The sequence below is a fragment of the Psammomys obesus genome, unplaced genomic scaffold (genome assembly GCF_907164565.1).
Source record: "Psammomys obesus unplaced genomic scaffold, mPsaObe1.curated_primary_1811, whole genome shotgun sequence".
Lineage (NCBI taxonomy): Eukaryota > Metazoa > Chordata > Mammalia > Rodentia > Muridae > Psammomys > Psammomys obesus.
This window is the reverse complement of record NW_026587216.1, coordinates 39,679,065-39,698,134: the sequence shown is the minus strand read 5'-3', so window position 1 is coordinate 39,698,134 and position 19,070 is coordinate 39,679,065.

Genomic DNA, 19,070 nt, shown 5'->3' with positions numbered 1-19,070 from the left:
GATCACTGCTAGAGTTGTTGACGTAGTGAATTTGACATCACTCTGGGCTACCCATCAAGACCTCACCTTAAACAAAACAAGAACTATATTAAACCTAAGATATGTTTTAGAACCTGTATATAATATTAAAAGCAGAGCAAGTTCATAGACTGTACACCTTCAAGGTCTCAACTGCAACAGGTGAAGTCTAAAAACAGTGGACAGGAAAAGGAGAAAGTGATAGTTACTGTTGAGTTTGAGCATGACTCAGCAGTGTCCTCATCCTTAAGTGAGACCCAGTACAGCATAGAACTGTCTCATTATGAACTCACAATCCATAATGAATAGTTCAAAAGCTGAATTCAAACTTGAAATTTAATGCTATTTGATGCCTTTATCCACAAGTTCTAAAGTCCTGTTGCTGTTAACCCTTCTGTTTCTGCTGCCCCTGTTCCTTACACACTATTCATTGTGTGCAGCTCTAAGAGTGTATGCTGAGGTCCATCTGTGCCACAATCCCATATGATGTATAACAATGTATGGACTGTGAAAAACTTGCCAAGAGTAAAAGATTTCTGACTATGTAAGAAGCAAAAGTTAATTGAAAATGAACTGTATAGTGAACCCGGGGTGTTTCTGGCCATGCTTACTCATATCTTACTGGGTGACCTGCAGCCCCGGTTCTGAACACAAATGTCACACTGGGCTTTGTGCATGCCTTCAACCTACTCAACACCAACACTGCTAGACCTTGGCTCAAAGCCAAGACTACTGCATGCTGAGACCTGCAGTTTCAGGGCTTTGTTAATTTATATTTGCGTATGTATATGTATGTGCTGTGTGTGCATATATGTACTGTGTGTGTGCACCGGTACCTGTGAGGGCCAGAAGAGGGTGACAGATCGTTGGAAGCTGGAGTTACAAGCAGTTGTGAGTCTACTTACCCTATGGAAGAAGAGCAAGGGATGCTCTTTACCACTGAACCATCAACATTTCCAGACCCAACAACATTTTGCATAAATTAAATTTATGATTTATTAACAATAAATGTTTGGCATGTATACCTATTTTATGCACCTATATCCATGGGCCATGCAAAAATTTCTTTAGTAAAAAGGGGCCATGGTAGAAAGGGTAAGAAGCCTAGATTAAGGAGTACTTTAATATAAAGAAAGACATACATTTATCTTCTCACTTGAATTTGACCTGTATTATCCTCTTTGCTCTTGAGAGATCCCAGAAGTATAACACTCTTTCGTATCCTTTCTTCATTTTAGTTTTAGATTAGCTAGTTTTACTGGTAATGTTTTCATTCACCTTTGCTAAAAAAGAAACTGGGAAAAACTTCCCGTATTGCTCAAATGCCTCAGAGTTTGACTGGCTGGAATACGTAAATAAGCCTAACTTACTCTAATTAGCTAACTAACAACTAGTTAAATAACTAGGTAACTAAATTACTTACAACCTAAATATTAAAACAAATTGTGAAATAAAATTGTTTTGTAGCATTGTTATGACCCTTCAATTGGTTCTTCAAGGGTCTTCTGAGATTATAGAAATTATAGCTGCTCTTCTTTTTGTACTTGTAATTTTATCATTGGATAAGTTGAAAAGGAGAAGAGATTCGGCAACTGACATAAGAAAAGTACAGGACCTACTTAATTAAAGGAAATTAAGATGGCTAGTGATTCATTTGATTATAAAATTAATAGTTAAACTTATCAAAGTGCTAGGGGAGCTGCTGGGAAAAAAGTCATTGGTTATAAACCCCGCGTATTACACTAATCTACCAGATAAAATGTGCCAGCTGGTGTGATAGTGGCAAGTTTGTTACTGGGGTGACCACACGGTCTCTGATTGAAGTGGAGGCCTGCTCCACAGGAGAGAAATCATGCTTGGTACTGTAAAGCTGCCAAAAGCTCTGGGCTGGGAGATGACGGAGAGCAAAAGCTCCAAGAAAAAAAAAATGCAATTGTTGTTTTACTAAATCAGATTGCCTCTTAAACGTTTAGACTTATACCCATGAATGAGTGCCCATCTCGGCCTTGGTCAGAGAAGCCTCTTTTGGTGGTGGGCAGCGGTCAGCATAGAGGTTCATCTGGTCACTGTGCTGAGCATGTCTGTTGAGCGTTCCGCCGTGAGGCACCGATGTTACCCCCAATAAGGTTCAGGAAACATCTAGATCGGTGTGAGAGAGGATATAAGGACTGGAAGGAGAGAAGTGTAGTAGAATGCTGTTTTAACACAGCCGCGACATTCACGAACTCAGCAACTGGGGTTCCCTGCACAATACATGCACAAGACTGAGCCCAGGCACATTCTTTCCAAGACGGTGGAGGGCTTCATGAGGATCTATAGACAGTTAATAATTGCTAAGGGAGAGACATTTTTCTTTAGTAATGTAGCCAAGGCCAAGAGCCCCTGTCCCTATAAATAATCCTTACCATATGCTCATGTAAACAACCCTAGTTTAACTCATTGATCGCAAAGAGGAGGAGGAGGAGAACTAGGAATTAGATGCTTGAAAGTAAAAGGAGAAATGGTTGGGATGAGACGATCAGCAAGAGTCAGACTGGGACAATGAGGGGTAAATAGAGTCAAATACTTTATGTACATGTATAAAAATGTCACAAGGAAACCTCTTATGTGTAATTAATATATTCCAAAAATTACAACTAAAATTGTCTTCCCTCAAATAATTGTTTTCATCATATGCTATAATTAGGGAAAACTTTGACATACATTTTGAATAGCACACTTTTTTACAAATTTAGATCTTAAACTTTGGGAGGAAGGCTGTGACAACTGATCTGGGTTCCTTTGAAAATAGAGTCATTCTTTGCCTGACCCCCTAGTGTTCTCAGCAAGTAAGTATAGATCTGAAAATACCAATAAGAAGGACAGTGAGATACTCCAAAATTCATCCTCCACTTTTGTTTTCAAGGTCAAGAAGCACCACTGATCTCATGGGCAACGTTCCCTTCTCCCTTCACTGATCTACAGTCATTTCAAAAAATAACCTTTCATCACCATCATCACCAGGAAAAACAGCCACACTCACTATGCTCATATGAATTTGGAATTCCTTTTCTCTGAGACTGTAAAATAGTGCTGTTGTTTTTTTTAATTTGTTTTGTTTTCGTTTTTTTCTGTCAGCTTTTTATCACAATGACAAAATATTCAAGATAATAAGCTTAAAAAGAGTAGGGTTTATTTGGACTTGTACTTTTAGTGATTTAAGCCAGTTACCTCCACTGTTTGCAGACCTGTGATGAGGCAGCACAGCATGACAGGACCATAATGGCAGAAAAAGCTGGCAAGCAAAGAGTCAGGAAGTGATGAGGGTCCTACTGTTCCCTTCAAGGTCCCACTGAAGATACCTGACTTCCTTGCAGCAAGTCTCCTAAAGGTGGTAGCACCTGCCAATAGCACCACAGCATGGTTCAATCTTTTGTTACGTGAGCTTTTGAGAACAATCTAGACTCAAAATAAAGCTAACGCTACTCAAGCATAGTGTAAGACTTGGGCAGACACAGGCACAGAATTCCATCATTTCCACCCAATCCTAGATAGACTTCACTTTTTTTTTGCTCTCTTTACAGTGAGTTGATGCATTCACTGAGTAATTGCTGGCTCTCGGCATGGTTACAGGGCTTTCCTTTGGAGACAGAGTTGTTCATGATTCAGTTGGTTGTAGGTAGCTCTCTGGGGTGTCAGGGCGGAGGCATACATGCCCGTGTGCCCCTCATGGTCAGTCAGAAGCCCTCTGAAAATTTGAATGATGACTTCGTCTTATTAGGTGGAACTATCAAACAGTAAGTTACATTTTCCTCCAGGGCTCCACAAAACAGGAAAAGAAAAGGACTCCATTGCTTTTGCTTGCTTTCTTATTGTTGTTTTCCAGGAATACGTTTGGTCTGTCCCAATTAGATAAGTAGCATCTATTCATTAGAGTCCCTGCTCCTTTCCATGCCATGCTACCTGCAATAGCATTAAAATATTTCACTCTCTTGCTAACTGATTATTTTTGTTAATTATATCTAACAATCTCAACTAATACAGAAATTATATTATTTCACTTTATCCCCCAAAACTTAATTCTTTAAATGTTTATTTACTCAAATCACTAGATAGTGAACTCTGATCAGTCACCATTTGCTTAGTGATAATTAATTTCTCTAAATAAAGCCAGAGATTTGCTTCTCTGGTACTCTAAGAGACTTTAGATCAGACATGACCTTTCAGATGATTATTTAATTACATTTCTTAGTATCCAGTGTTCCAATTAGTCTCAATCTGTTTGCTGGAAATATTGCTCAAGCACAGAGGTATTGATTGTTAATCTCTGTTCTCCTGTGCTTCTGCCTAACAGATTTTGTATATTAAAATCTGTTTTGCATTACAGCCTCTTGGTATTCCTTTTAGCTGCATGCCAGATAAGAGTCTATTGCTGAACATACCACACTCCTTGATTGCAAGATGTAGAAAAAAATAACTAGAACTGAGCTAGAAGCTTCCTCCCTGTTGGATAGCTTTCATAGGACCAGAAAGTTGCTGGCTGCAGGCAACAAATATTTTACCCAGCTGTGAACCTATGAACTTCAGTATAACCTGTCAGATGAGATGCAAAGAACAATCACAACATTAAATTCATAAGAGAAGAAATGATATTTTACTAACTATATACGGTGTTATCCCTCTATTGCTAATGTTTATCTGCATTTGTAGATGAATATAATGTTATGTGACAGTCAAAGAAATCAGATAGGACCCTTGATGAAACAATGGCACAACTGTTATAGGAGTAGCCAACTGTACTCTGATTGGATTTGACACTTGCTCCACAGCAGGAAATTCATGCCTGGTGCTGGAAACCCAGTCAAAGACCCATGGCTGAGGAGGCTTTAGTCCCCAGGGGGAAATTTACCAGGACTGTTGCTAAATTGACATGCCACCAAACTGCCTTTTAAATAGTTATTTTAGGCCCATAGAAAAGTATAGTCTCCATCACGTCTCTTTGCAATGAGCAGGAAGGAATACAGAGACTCATGGCTGCTCAAAATGCTGAGAATTAGGGGCAGTAGAATGCTCAGCCTGTTGTAATCTGCTTACACTCTATACTTTCCCTGTTGAGACCTACTTCGGTTCTTAGCATAACTGTGGCTCCTCTGTTAACACCTACTGTAGCTTTTAGCATTATCAGAAGCCATTTTGCCTCCAAGTCTCCATTTTGGTTATAAGGTAAAATTAAATTCAAGTGTTCAGACTCTGCCTTCCAATGATTATGTCTCTATGGTTTCATTTCTCAAATTTTGTATACTTGTTACCTGGACACTCTATGAAGTCCCCAAACTGCAGAACCAATCAAATTAAAGGTCAGTTAGAAACGCTTTGTCTAGCTAGTCACAATGACGTAATGGTGGTTCCTACACCTGGACACCTGGTTGCAATTACCTAGTTGCAGTTTGTTTCCTACACCTGCTTACAGTTTTGTTACCTGGTTGTTATCTGGTTATGTTTTTTTATATGCATATATATGTGTGTGTGTGTATATATATATATATATATATATATATATATATATATATATATATATATAATATTATATTATATTATATTATATTATATTATATTATATTATATTATATTATATTATATTATATTATATTATATTATATTATATTATATATACAGACCAACATTATAGTCTGGCTCCTGAGTCCAGATCACAGCCCTGACCAGTCAGTTTTTGTTCAGCATTCAATAAACTTCCATCAGTCTGAGTATGGTATTCAAATGGTCAGTTTGACTGTGGCTATTACTGAACCCATAACAAGCCCTAAAGAGAACATTCATATCATCTCCTCTAAGGCTTGGTAAACGTATGAGGAGTCGGAAAGAATGTCAGAGAAAAAAAGACAGGGACATAAGCTATGAAGTGCTACCATCCCAGCTGATTTAGCCAGTTGCTGTCACAATCTTGCATCAGCTGTGGCTGCCTGTATTGGGCCAGGACAAAAACCAGCCCCACATGGAAGGGCTTCTGGAAGAGCCCCACTCTTCCCAGCAGAATGTTTGACTACTGGTGGGTTCTCAGAAACAGGCAGTCAGTTTTCTTCAGTTGTTATCACCTGGCAAGCCCACAAGGCTCCAAAGAAAAAGTCCAAACACGGTTAGCCCTGGACAGCCCTGGTTAAACTTGGTGGGCCAATATATATACATATATATATATATATATATATATATATATATATGTATATGTATATATGTATAATGACACAGAAGTGAAAAAGGATTTGTTGAAGGGGGTTGACCGTAGTGGGAGAAAAAGAGTGCAGAGTGAACATAATCATAATGTTTAATACATAGATACAAAATCTTCAAAAAACAAATTTAATGAAAGTTATTAAAGCTGTTTTGAGAGATAATCAAAATATTTTTAATTCAACTCTTTAGGTACCTTGTAGAAATATATACATTTAAATTTATTTACTTATAAGTCTGATTGTATTTAAAAGTCTGCCAGGACCAATGAAGGAAAATATTAAGATCAATCATTTCTGAAGAAAGACCATTTTCTCAAACCATGGGTTGTAGTAGATTCTATCACCTGCATGATTGCCTCAGCAACTAAGTTCCTCCTCCCTAACCCTGAGGGATTCCTGGGTCTAGCCCATTCTCCACACCCATCATCCAGACCCCCTCCCCCATCAATTTAGTGAGCTCCTACAATTGTGTTCTAGAAAAAGTCTCACTCTTTGCTAACAGATTATCTCTGCTGATGACATTTATCAGCTCACCTGCCACAGATATTGATTCTGAAGTGACTTGTAGTTAATCTGATTTCAAGAAAGTAAGGGAAATTAGAACTAGTCATTTGTCTAAGATAAAGTGCAAGACAGTGAAAGAGCATCATAAGGTAGATATATAGAAACATTAAAATTTTTATCTATGGCTACCTGTATTAGGGTTATCTAGGCTAATGGAATATATATATATATATAATGGGTATTTATCAGAATGACTCTCAGGTTGTGGTCCCAGTAATTCAGCAGTGGCTGGCTATCAAAGTCCAAGAATCCAGCAGTTGCTCCGTCCTTGAGGCTGGATGTCTCAGCTGGTCTTCAGTGTGCACTGGAATCCTGAAGAAGCAGGCTCTAATGCCAGTGAAGGATGGGATTTGCTAGAAAGGAGGGAACAACTGGCAAAGAGCAAAATCTTCCTTCATCTGTGTCCTTATATAGACTTCCAACAGAAAGCATGGCCCAGATTAGATTGGATTAAAGGTGTGTCTTCCTACCACAAAGATTACAACTAGATTTTCCCACTTCGAAGTAAGCAGAAATTCCCCACAGGTGTGCCCTCCATTTTGAGAGTTTCATTAATTCCAGATGTAGTCAAGTTGGCAACCAAGGATAGCCATCACATTATCCAAAAGCACATTCTTCTTAAGGTAAAGTTTTAAATGCTTGGGTCACTGCTGACATGAAGAATTCAATAATTCCATAGGCCCCAGAGCATCCTAACCAAAAGAAAAAGATGAAGACCGGCCATTATTATCCCGGTAAGTGCCAGACAGTTCTGAACTCAGTGATGTGATTTTTAACTGAATGGTAGTGTCCTGGAGTGATACAGTTAAGCAACCCAATAAGGCCATGTTTGTTTGTATAGAGAGCAGAGGGAGACTAGAGCTAGGAAACAGAAACCTCTCTTCAGCCACCACAATGAGGCATTGTTCTCTTGAATGAAGGGGAAGCTGGCTGCTCTTCTGCAAGAACTCTGCAGTCAATGAGTTTGGAATGTTCCCATTCAGGCAGCCTGGCATCTGCAGAACAGCAGACACTTTCTGACCCTATTATAGCACTGCTGGAAGCATTGCCCCTAGGAACTTCACTTGACAATGGAAAAAAATAAGGCATTGCTTAATGTCTGCCAAGTTTACATGTACCCTTGTTAATCAGACATAGCCAGCTTTATAGAACTCCGAAATTCTCACAGTGCATGCTGTAATTTTAAGTGTTGGGCCCTCTTTTATGGAGATACCTGAACTGGTAAACACTGCATAACATTATAACACCTCCCACATCCCAAATGCCTTCAGTCCCGAAGCAGAGGCATGAAAAGAAAATGCATAACGTCAGTCGTTTGATCTAATTGAAGGTTCGTAAAACACCTGCCTGTGCCCAGAGGCTCTGGGCTCTGCTTTTAGAGATTATAGTATTTACTCTGCCAATCTCACTCAACGTTTAGGGGCTTTTGGGAAAGTTAAGAATATTTATCTTCCCATGAATACGCACTTTAGATGAGGCTTGGTGGGAATAGCATCAGCCTAAGGGGCCCAGAGAACAATTGTAGAAATCACTCTAAGGTTCAATGTCTGAAATCCAGACTGTGAAGACTCAAACCAGGGCCATGATGAAATCTCTGCTGTCTCTGCACAAGCTCACTATTACATGGTAACATCTTTAGAAACTGACTAGACTTGAGTCAGGTATGGCCAAACCACATGCCATAGGCTGCGTGCATGCCAGCATAGCTACGAATGCAATTTTAGGTGATGTCATGGTGCAATGTCAAAAGATTAGACACTTTTGCTGCATGACTTGTTTTGAAATGACATAAAATTAATGCTTCCCCCTGATAGGGACAACATCAGCACCCAAAAAAGAGTTCATCCTTAAGACATAAAATGAGTTTATTGGAGCTCACTTCAGAATCAATAGACAAGTACATAGAGTTCCATTTTTCTAAAGTCATAAATCCTACATACACAGAGTTTCTGTTTCACATGGCTCCGAGGCTGCCACAGGATTGGTGCTAACCTCAGTTCAGAGTGAAACACAATAGGAAAGCATTAGAGGTGCCATTACTCGGCCAATAGAATGGACAAATAAAAGCAAACCTTGGGAAATGTTTATATGCACTCCATCCTTGGCCTTTGCTAATTCTATTGGTCTTGGAAAACATCATCACACCATAGACCAATGTTCTTCTCCTGCAGTCCAACATATGGAACAACTAAAAAGTGTCTTGCTGCAAAATGGAGTTTCCCTGGTGAATATTCAGAGAACTGGTCTCACTATGTGTGCCTATTTGTAGGAAAACATCTCACTCTGTTAGGCAGAAGCAGGGTGTACTTTTAAGGATAAGTATGTAAAGATGGAGAATGGATTTTTTTCCATTAGCAAGGATTGACAAGGCCGATCCTTGGATCACTGATCAGTTTTTGCCTACTCAGCACCCACTATCCAGTTCCACCGGCATCTCACATCATCTGGAGAATCCTCTTCTATGGGGTTATGTGGGGGGGGGGGGGGGGGATAAAGTCCCTTCCCATGTGGGAGCCAAAGCTGAAAACTCTTTGTCTCTGAATTACAACAAGCGTGTCCTGTGGGTACAACTTCAGTGGCTGAGGGAAGGAACCGTGGTTAGAGTCTAAGCTAGTGAGTGTGTATAGTGCTCTGTGGAGAGCACTCTTCACTCCTTGTAGCTCCCATGTGCTTTGTCTAGGACATCACTGTCAGCCTGAGCCTCTGGTACCTACTAACAACTTCAGGGAGTTAGGTTAGGAAAAACTAAGCAAAGAGCACCCATGAATGCACAGGTTCCTCATTTTGAGTAGGAATAAATTACATTTAAACTCAAATGCTCTGAAAACATTCATTGTTTTTGAATTACACACATTTAAAAATCGCTCTTTAGTCTTTAGCCATTCTTGCAGCTCAGGATTTAATTAGGACACTTTGGGTTTGCTTGTTTTGAGTCATAAACTCATGTAGCCCAAGCTGGCCTCAAACTTGATATGTTGCCAAGGACACCACTAAATTCCTGATCCTCCCATTTCCACCTCCCAGGTGCTAGGATTACAAGCATGTGTCTCAGCTCCTAGTTTATGCCATGGTGGGGATCGAACTCATGGCTTGAAGCAAACTAGGTAAGCATTCTGCCAACTGAGTTATACTCCCAGCCCCAGCATTTTTATTGTAGGTAGATCTTTGGTGAAAAATCTTTTTTTCTGGACATTTTAAGGATTGTCTTTTCTCTAACTTAAAATTTTTACTCTGTGGTAAAAATGTGGTCTGATGCATGTGTTAGCTTTCTGTCCCCGTGACAAGGGCCTCTAATATCAACTGATGATAAAGAAAGGTTTTCTTTTAATTCATGGCTTTCAAGGTTCCAGTCCGCAAAGAACCCCGTTTCTGTGAGCCTGTGGTAAGGCAGAAGTAGAATGAAACTGTTCCTCTCATAGCCAGGGGTAAACAAAAAAACAGAAAAAGAGGAAGAAAAGAAGAAAGCTAAGTCTGATCCTTGTCGGCCTCACATTTGCTAATGAAAAAAATCCACTCTCCATCTTTACATATTTATCCTTAAAAGTATACCTTACCCCCGGGCCCTTCATAGGCTTATACCCAGTGTTGAAGACCTCCCTCTCAACCTCTTCAATGTCCACTACTCTTAATGGTGCCATCCTGAGGAGCAAGTGTATATCCTGGGCCTTAGGAAAGTATGTAGGACCCATGCTGTAGACACATCTCACAGGTGGCTTAGTATTCATCCAATTAAAGGTTTCTCTCCTTTTCTTTTCTATTAAAAACAGTATATTCTGATCATACTTTCCCTCCTCCAAACTCTCCCAGACGCTCCTCACATCCCCATCCACCCAACTCCACACCCTTCCTCTCTGTCTCAGGCTCTAAAAACAATCAGGTAAATAAAACAAAATAAAAACCAGAAGAAATAAAAACATAAGAAACAAATACATACATATATATGTATGTATGTATGTATACACACACTCACATACAAAATTAGGAATCACAATACACAAGGGAAAGACTAGTAACACAAAAAAAAAAATGGCCAATGAAAAATGAGACAGATAAATCTACAAAAACACCCTTGAGTTCATTTGTGTTGCTCATCTACTGCTGGGGATGGGGCCTGCCCTTAACTGTGGTTTACATACATACTGAGATTCCACTGGAGAAAATTAAGTTTGCCTTTGCAAGTGGTTGTCAGTTGCAGATAGCTTCTTGATGAGGGATGGGAGCCCATGTCCACTTCCCCCTCTCAGCACTGGGATCCTGTGTGGCTTGAAGCTGTGCAGGCCCTATGTGTTCCTCCATAGTTACAGTGAGTTCATTTGTGCAGTAGTCTTGTTGTGTCCTGCAACCTCTGTTTCCTTGGTGTCACCTACCCCCTCTGGCACTTACAGTCTTTCTCCCTGCTCATCCACATAGTTCCCTGAGTCCTGAGGGAAGTGGTTTTATGAAGATATCCCATGTAGGACTGGCTGTTCAAAGCCTCTGATTCTCTGCTTATTGTCCTCTTGTGTGTCTTTCTATTAGTTCCCATCTATTTTAAGAAGAAGCTTCTTTGAAGATGGCTGAGCAAAACACTGACACGTGTATAGAAGATTGTCGTTAGGAGACATTTTATTGCTATATTCCTTTAGCAGAACAATAGGATTTGGTTTTCCCCTAGGTACGTAGCCGATTCAGCCTCAGGTTCTTGGCTACCCTAGCAATGATAGGAATGGGTTCTGTCTCATTGTGTTGGCCTTAAATGCAATCAGAAAGTGGCTGGTTACTCCCACAATGTCTGTGCCCCAGTTACACCAGCATATTTGCAAGCAGGCTATGGTTGCAACAGGGTTTGTATCTGGCTTGATGAATATGTGTCTCCTCTGGTGCTGTGCAGAGTACCTTTCAACATAGTGAACACTAATTAGTAAGAGTGAAACCTCTAGTCAGGCACAAGCTCAACTTCTCCCTGTTCAATAACATACATGACTGTTGTCTTTATCAACAGGGCCTTACCTTCAGTTTGTGGAGAGAAGCTGATAGCCTTGGCAATAGCCTAAGATGCTTGGGGGTTTCCACGAGGGCCTCTTCGGTGAATGGATAAACTAGATGTAAACCATTCCTGGCACTGCAGGTTTTGCTTGCTGGCAAGATTGTCTAGTGGGGACGTTGTCTTCCCTATTATTTTTTGGGTTCATTTATATTCCTCTTATATATGAAGCTTCTATGGTAGTAAGTTTTCATACGACCCCTCAAATGGCCCTTAGTGTTAGTTGTCCCCCCCCCATGTTCTCCCCTTTCTCCTCTCTTTCATTTCCTTCTCCACTTAATCTTCCCAGTCCAGCCTCCTCCCCTCTCTGCATACCTATATAACCTCGTTTCCCTTCCTTAAAAGCCCTCCCTGCTAGTTCAGCCGTTCTCAACCTGTGGATTGCAACCCTCTTGGAGGGGGGAGGGTAATTATGTTTCACAGGGATTTTCTAAGACCATTGGAAAACACACTAATATCCACACATAAAAGAAAACATACAATAGTTGTCTTTGGGAGTCTAGGTTACCTCACCAGAATGATTTCTTTCTAATTCCATTTACCTGTGAATTGTGTAATTTCATTTTTTAACACTTGAATAATACTCTATTTGCATTTTCCTAATGATTGAAAATTTCTTTAAATGTTTCTCAGCAATTTTTAATTCAGAATTATTACTAAAAATGATATTATCCTTTTAAAATACTGTTTCTGCCCATTCTTTCTCATGTGCTAGTGACTCATATTTAAGGATTCTCTCTCTGTTTTTCTGGGGCTCCTATCCTAACTAATCCCTAAGTTTCTTAGCACTGTTGCCACCAATGCCCTACCATAGAGCAAATACTAAATTTCCTGTTAGGATTTAAGAATAAATGAGGAGTGGGCATGTTTATAAAGAAATGGCTGAAGTCTAGCAGAAATGTATAACCACCCATCTAGAGACTCGTGTGTACGCCTGGATGCATTCTCCTCTGTGCCACTCAGCATGCCAGAACACAAAAGCATTTGTTGTCTGCGTAGTTTAAGACACGTGTGATTCACAAGGAGGGTCTCAAAGTTTTCTAGTCAGTATGCCACTCCTCCAGCATCCAACCTCACAATTCGCCTCTCTAAGGTCACTTTTACTATATTTAACAGCAATGCAAGTCAAGGATAAAATGCAAAGAGAAAAGACAACAAACAAACAAAGACCCCTGGAGCTTCATCACAAACAGAAAACTCTCCATGCACATGCTCCTCCAGCCTTAGCCTCCAGCAGGATGATTTCCCTCCTTTTGTTCTGTAATGACTTTGGAAAATATGTGCTAGACCTAGAACAGGAAACATATGAGCAGTATTAATGCTTTTTCTCTATTGTTTACAATTTTATGCATGAATACAGTTCCTATGTAACCTTCCTAATATGTCCCCCATTCAAAATTCATGTCTTCCTTTTTTTTTTTTTAACTATAATCTAAGTTAGAAAGGAGTCTTTTATGACTCATCTTGCTTAAAATGAAAAAAAGAATGCAAACAGGAAAAATGTCAAGCATAAACAAGGCCAAGATTCTGTTTCTGCTCATTGCTCAGCTTAAGCTACTTATACAAGATCCATTAGCTTGACTGATGGGAAGGAACACTGATAACTGATGCATTGAAATTGCCCTGGATGCTTTCATCATAGAAAAGATTCAGAAGAGCTAAAGATGGTAGTCGTTTTTATGTAATGCTGAACAGATCATTAAAATGAAAGCAAGATATATGAATAAGTTTTACAGTGATAATTAATACATTATTCTTAAAATTTATAGTATTTTTCCTGCTTTATTTTTTGTTTCTTTAGTTTCGTTTTAAAATTTCCTGTCTTATTAGATCATGTACTAATATCAATACTGGTGACCAAATATAGCACTTGTCTATGAACCGCTCCAAGTGTTTGACACATATGTTTGAAAAGTTTTACCTTTACCACAAAAGGCATTAGATGATGTCATCAGTGGGGAAAAATCTGAGAAAAAAAATGAAATAAACAAACAAACAAAAAAAAACAAACAGTGCTGCACCCAGGGCATTCTCCTATGAACTTAAGTTGTCATTAATTAAGTTAAACCATCAAACAATACATTCTTTTTCTTTCCTAGAATATTTTCCCACTGGTGTTTGGTAATCATGCTAGAATTACATAATGTTATGCATTGACTGAAATCTCAAAGGAAAAAAAAAAGCTTTTGAAATAAGGCTAAATGAGTACTTTTACATTCACATAACCATCTACGTTGAGTGCTGTTTGAGTGTTTTGCTTTGACAATGGCATGGTGTTTATCCGATCAGACTGCTGGTGTCACACTTCACTTCTGAAGGGGCAGAGTGTTTGTTGTCTGAATGTCTCTCATTTATAACCTATTAGGCTCTGAGATCCCATACTCTATGTGGTAGGAGTATGGGATCTTTTTATGTCATGTAAGGTTAATATAAAACTACTTTGAATTTTACTTGCCATAGAAATTCCAAAACTTGAATTTTTAAATCAGACAAATTCTTAACGGATTTAAAAAAAGTAAGCAGAAGTTATCATATTTCTAATGACATGGTGCTTAATACTTCTTCAAGGAATCTCTCATGGTTTGAGTATGAAATGTCTCTCACAGGCTTATGTATTTAAATACTTGGATCCCAGCAGGTGGGACTATTTTATGGATGGTATGGACACTTGGTGACATATAGGCCAAGCTTGCAGAAGTGGGTATTGATGGGTCAATATCCACCTTTCATTCAGATGTGAGCTCTCGGAGTCCTCATTTACTGAGATGTGAGAGTACTGCCCACATGCACCCATGCTATTATGGACTGAGAGCGTGAGCCAAATAAATCTTTCCCCTCTTAGTTGTTCCAGTCAAATATCTTTCCATAGCAATGAGAACTTAAGTAACATAGGCTCAAATGAGATGTTTAGCTTCTTTCTGTTGTGCAGACACGTTGATTAATTTTTCATTAATTTGTGAACAGTAATTTAACATACTACTGAGATATACCAGCACCAAAGACACTTTATCTCCTTGGTGCTTCCCATAATGGTGATGCCTCCCTGGAAGATTCTTAATTAGCTAGTTAATGGTCACTTGATTAAAACAGAAACTTGATCTCACACTTCGCTTAGGCTAATTCACATGCTAAAGTTCTTGTATATTGTGTCCTGGTCTGCTTCTCTATTGCTTTGATAAAACTCTATGAAAACCAACTTGGGAAGGAAAGGGTCATTTCAGCTTAAAAATCATAGTCCATCATTGAGGGAAGCCAGGGAAGGAGCTGAAGACAGGATCCTGGAGGCAGGACCGAAGAGGAGACCATGGGAGAATTCTTAATGACTTGTTCCTCGTGGTTTGCTCAGGCAGCTTTCTTCTATAAGCCAGAATCACCTTCCCAGAGACAGCGCCACTTGCAATATGCTGGGCCCTCGAATGCCAATTATTAATCAATAGAGGCATGCCCACAGGCCAGTCTAATAGATATGATTCCTCAGTTGAGCCTCCCTCTTCCCAGGTGACTCTACTTTATGTCAAGTTGACAAAAACTAGCCAGCACAAGATCCCTAATTAGAAGAAACCAGATGCAGATTTTTAAATTATTAAGAAAATAAATTCAGAGATGACATATCTAAATCTGAAAGGCCCATTGATTTCAGTTAAAAACCATTCTGAGCTAGGCAACAAATGCAATGCTAAAAGCATAGTACCATTTCCACACGTGTTTTCTTAGATGAATGTAAAACATCAGAGGCAAATGTCAAAACACACCCTCCCCACACAAACATACTAAGACATGATGCTCATTCTTGACAAAGGCATCTTGACAAATACAACAGGTTCAACCAAGCTAGTCCTATGAACACCTTTCTGTGACAGCTAGAAATCTCAGTTACCAGCTGAGCTGCCCAGGAGGAGCAATTGAAAGTGTTAATCTGTTTAAGCACTGTGGCGATGTGAATAGGATGAACCCCATAGGATCATAGATTTGAATGCACCCGGAGAGGCACTATTGGGAGGTTTGGCCTTGTTGGAAGAAGTATGTCACTACAGCGGGCTTTGTGGTTTCAAATGCCTAAGTGTTTTAGTACCTCATATTCAACCTTCTCCTGTTCTTCCCATCTCCTACCCCTCTCAGCCTCCATCGACATCCAAATAGATACATTTTAGGTTCTACGTGTGAGAGAGAGCATGTAGAATGTGTCTTTCTGTGTGTGGCTTTGTTCCATCCAATTAGCCAATTTTTTTTTTAATAACTAGGCCACTGTACCCATGAGCTCACAGCAGCTGTGACTGCAGAAGATGAAGCAGTGTTTTGTTATGGGCGAAGAAGTTCTTGTGAGCACCCAACCCTAGCTGGGGTGCAATTGACAATTGCTGACTTCTTTTGGAGGATCAATTTTCTTTAAGGGTGTGACCAATAGTAGGTGGACCATGTGCCCATGCATGGCCCCATATCCCCGAGTATATGGGAAGCACAAATAGAATTCAAAAAAAAAAGAAAAAGAAGAAATTAGGAAGAGGTGTCTTTGGATCTGGGATGAGTTAGTAGGAAGAATGGGGTGAGTATGATCAAATGCATCCTGTGGGATTCTCAAAGAGTTTACAAAAATATTACATGAAAATTTAAGAAGTAGATCATACACTGTGGCCTCAGTAGAACCATTAGCAGTGAACTGAAAGCATACAAGGGGCTGAGCAGCATTTCTGTTTTCCAACATGCCTGGGTGAACACTACTGTGGTTACTGAGGAAAATGAAGCTCGGCTATACCCAGGGTCTGCCAGCTAAGACGAGCAGGTTTGACCTCACTGTGATCATGATGAGTCGTATTCCCCCAGATGTGGAGAACTATCTACCTTGCACACTTACGGGGAACTAACAAGGCCTTAGAGTGGGAGGAATGCCCTCTTACTGTAGTGGCTGCATATATATATATTTATAAAGAAATATATACACATGCATTTTAAACATATTCCAGTGATCAGATGCACAGTTTCTCCCTATCTCTAACCTTGGCAGCTGCCCACTTGACCGAAGCTGCACCCAACACCTCCTGCCTGGGTAGAAACATCTGAATTCACAGAAATAATCGTAACATGTTGTAAATTTGGGAAACTAGCCCTTGCTTTTCACACAATTTGCAGAGCCTTGTTATGCAATGTTTAGCATGCCTAGCCGAGCTTTCTTCATTGTCTTCATTGCTTCTGCCCAGAAGAGCATTGCCAGTGACACTGAAAGAACTGAGAAGTTTCCATGCCTGGGCAAGTCCAGGATCTAAATTTAAATGCAGAGAGTCATTCATGGTCCAAAGATGTGCAAAGCTTCTTCATAATTTAAATATTGGTGTAAATCCCATGTGAGGGAGAAAAACTTTCTTTTTAAAACATGACCTTTTTATTGTAGTGTGTGTGTGTCTGTCTTTGTATAAATGAAAAGATTTACTCAGTTTTCCAAACATAGATTTTCTTTTTAGCCTAGAAAGCAATACTGATTTCGAAAACTGATTTGTTGCTCAATACTCTCCCCCACCAAAAGAACAACAAACCTCAAAAAAACAAAACAAAAAAACTACACTATAGCATTTGCTCACATGATGAACTATAAACTCAAAAGTGCCAGGTAAAACTTATCCTGTGGGTGTAAGTACAATTCCTCAAGAACAAATAAATCATGACACAACCCACAGCTCAAATCCAAAACACGAGAATTAAACGAGTGGCTCCCTCGGTGTCTACACACTCACTCACTCACTGTGTGACCTCTGGGTAAATGAAATCAGAAACTCTGAAGGCTCTGTCGTGGTCAGTGAAGATGTATGCAGAAATCATCAGAACACTACGATGAAAACTTTGTTCTTAAAATAGGTGAGAAATGACAGGTAGTCTGAGCTGAGCAAGGACCGCTATGTGTCTGGGCGGTCTGGTGGCACAGTGGAAGAAGTGGCCTTCAATTTTAACTCCTAGAATAAATATGGATTAAGTAGAGAAATGGTGAAAAGAAACTCTACACAGAAGACTCAATCAAAATAACAAAGCAACCCACTTTGAGCAGCCTGAGATGGGCAGCGTTTGGGGATGAGAAGTCAGTTCAGAAATGCTGATACTTCAATATGCCAAACACTGGTGCAGATTCCACATGCACAGAAGGATATATTCAGACCTCCAAGGGGGATAATATTTTTAACAGTGGTAAACTAAGGAAACCAGATCACAGCCAGTCTGAAAAACTGTCCTGGGCTTCTCCAGCTGGGACAGGGTAAGGCTAGTGTCCAAACCCAGGAACGCTGTCTACAGAGCCTACTTTCCCAACTAAAGGCCCAACATTCACCCTGAACTCAGCTCTGCTTCCTATTACACTAGCTCTACCTTTCTTCCTGGATCCCCTGCTTTGGTCAACAGCATCTCACCCACTTGACGGCTTTTTACCAGAAATTTCCTTGATTGTTTCCTCTCTCATCCCTGCTCCCTATGAACTGCCAAGCCTGGCCTCATCTGACTCGGGATCTCTTGGATTTTCTCTTTTGTCCATCCCCTCTGACTCTCTTTTTTTAGTCCACGCCACCCTCATTGTCTCCCTGGAATGATCAATTGAATGATCAATGAACGATCAATTGAATGATCAATCTCCAGCTGCCTTTTACTCCCGATTTCACTTTCTTCAGTAAATCATTCTCAAAGTGGATATCTTCTGAGAGTTTGCAAGGAATGCAGATTCTCAGGTTCTCACAAGATGTGCTCATAGACGTGTCCAGCAACAGGTTTCTCTAATGGAGATTGGGAGCCTTTGCTCAAATAATTTCTTTATGCTGAAACCAGCATGTGTATTTGAAGAAGCAAGCTCTTCCTTCCACTGAATAGCTGTCACCCATTTCAGCTTCAAAGCTCTTCTTCAGAGATACTTACTGGTCCACTCTGTCAGTTGGGTTTTCCTGTGTGTTTCCGCTATCCTCCTGGCCTGAGTCACCCAACTGTCTCTCTCTTGTCTGCACATGCTGCAAAGTCAGGGATCTCGTGCTCTTCGATGCAGCCCAAGAAATTTATACAGATGCCCTTCTGTTATGTGATAGTCATGTATAGTAGAGAAGAAAGGAAAAAGGAGAGATGGAAGGTAAGGCAGAAAATAATATTCGACACTGCGTCCTGGAAACATAAATATAAGCCTTAAAAAGTGACGTCAGTAGATGACGGAAGTCTTTAAAGGGCTCAAAGACGAGGGGGAGCAGGGGCGGGAGAAATTTAGAGAACAAGACCACAGG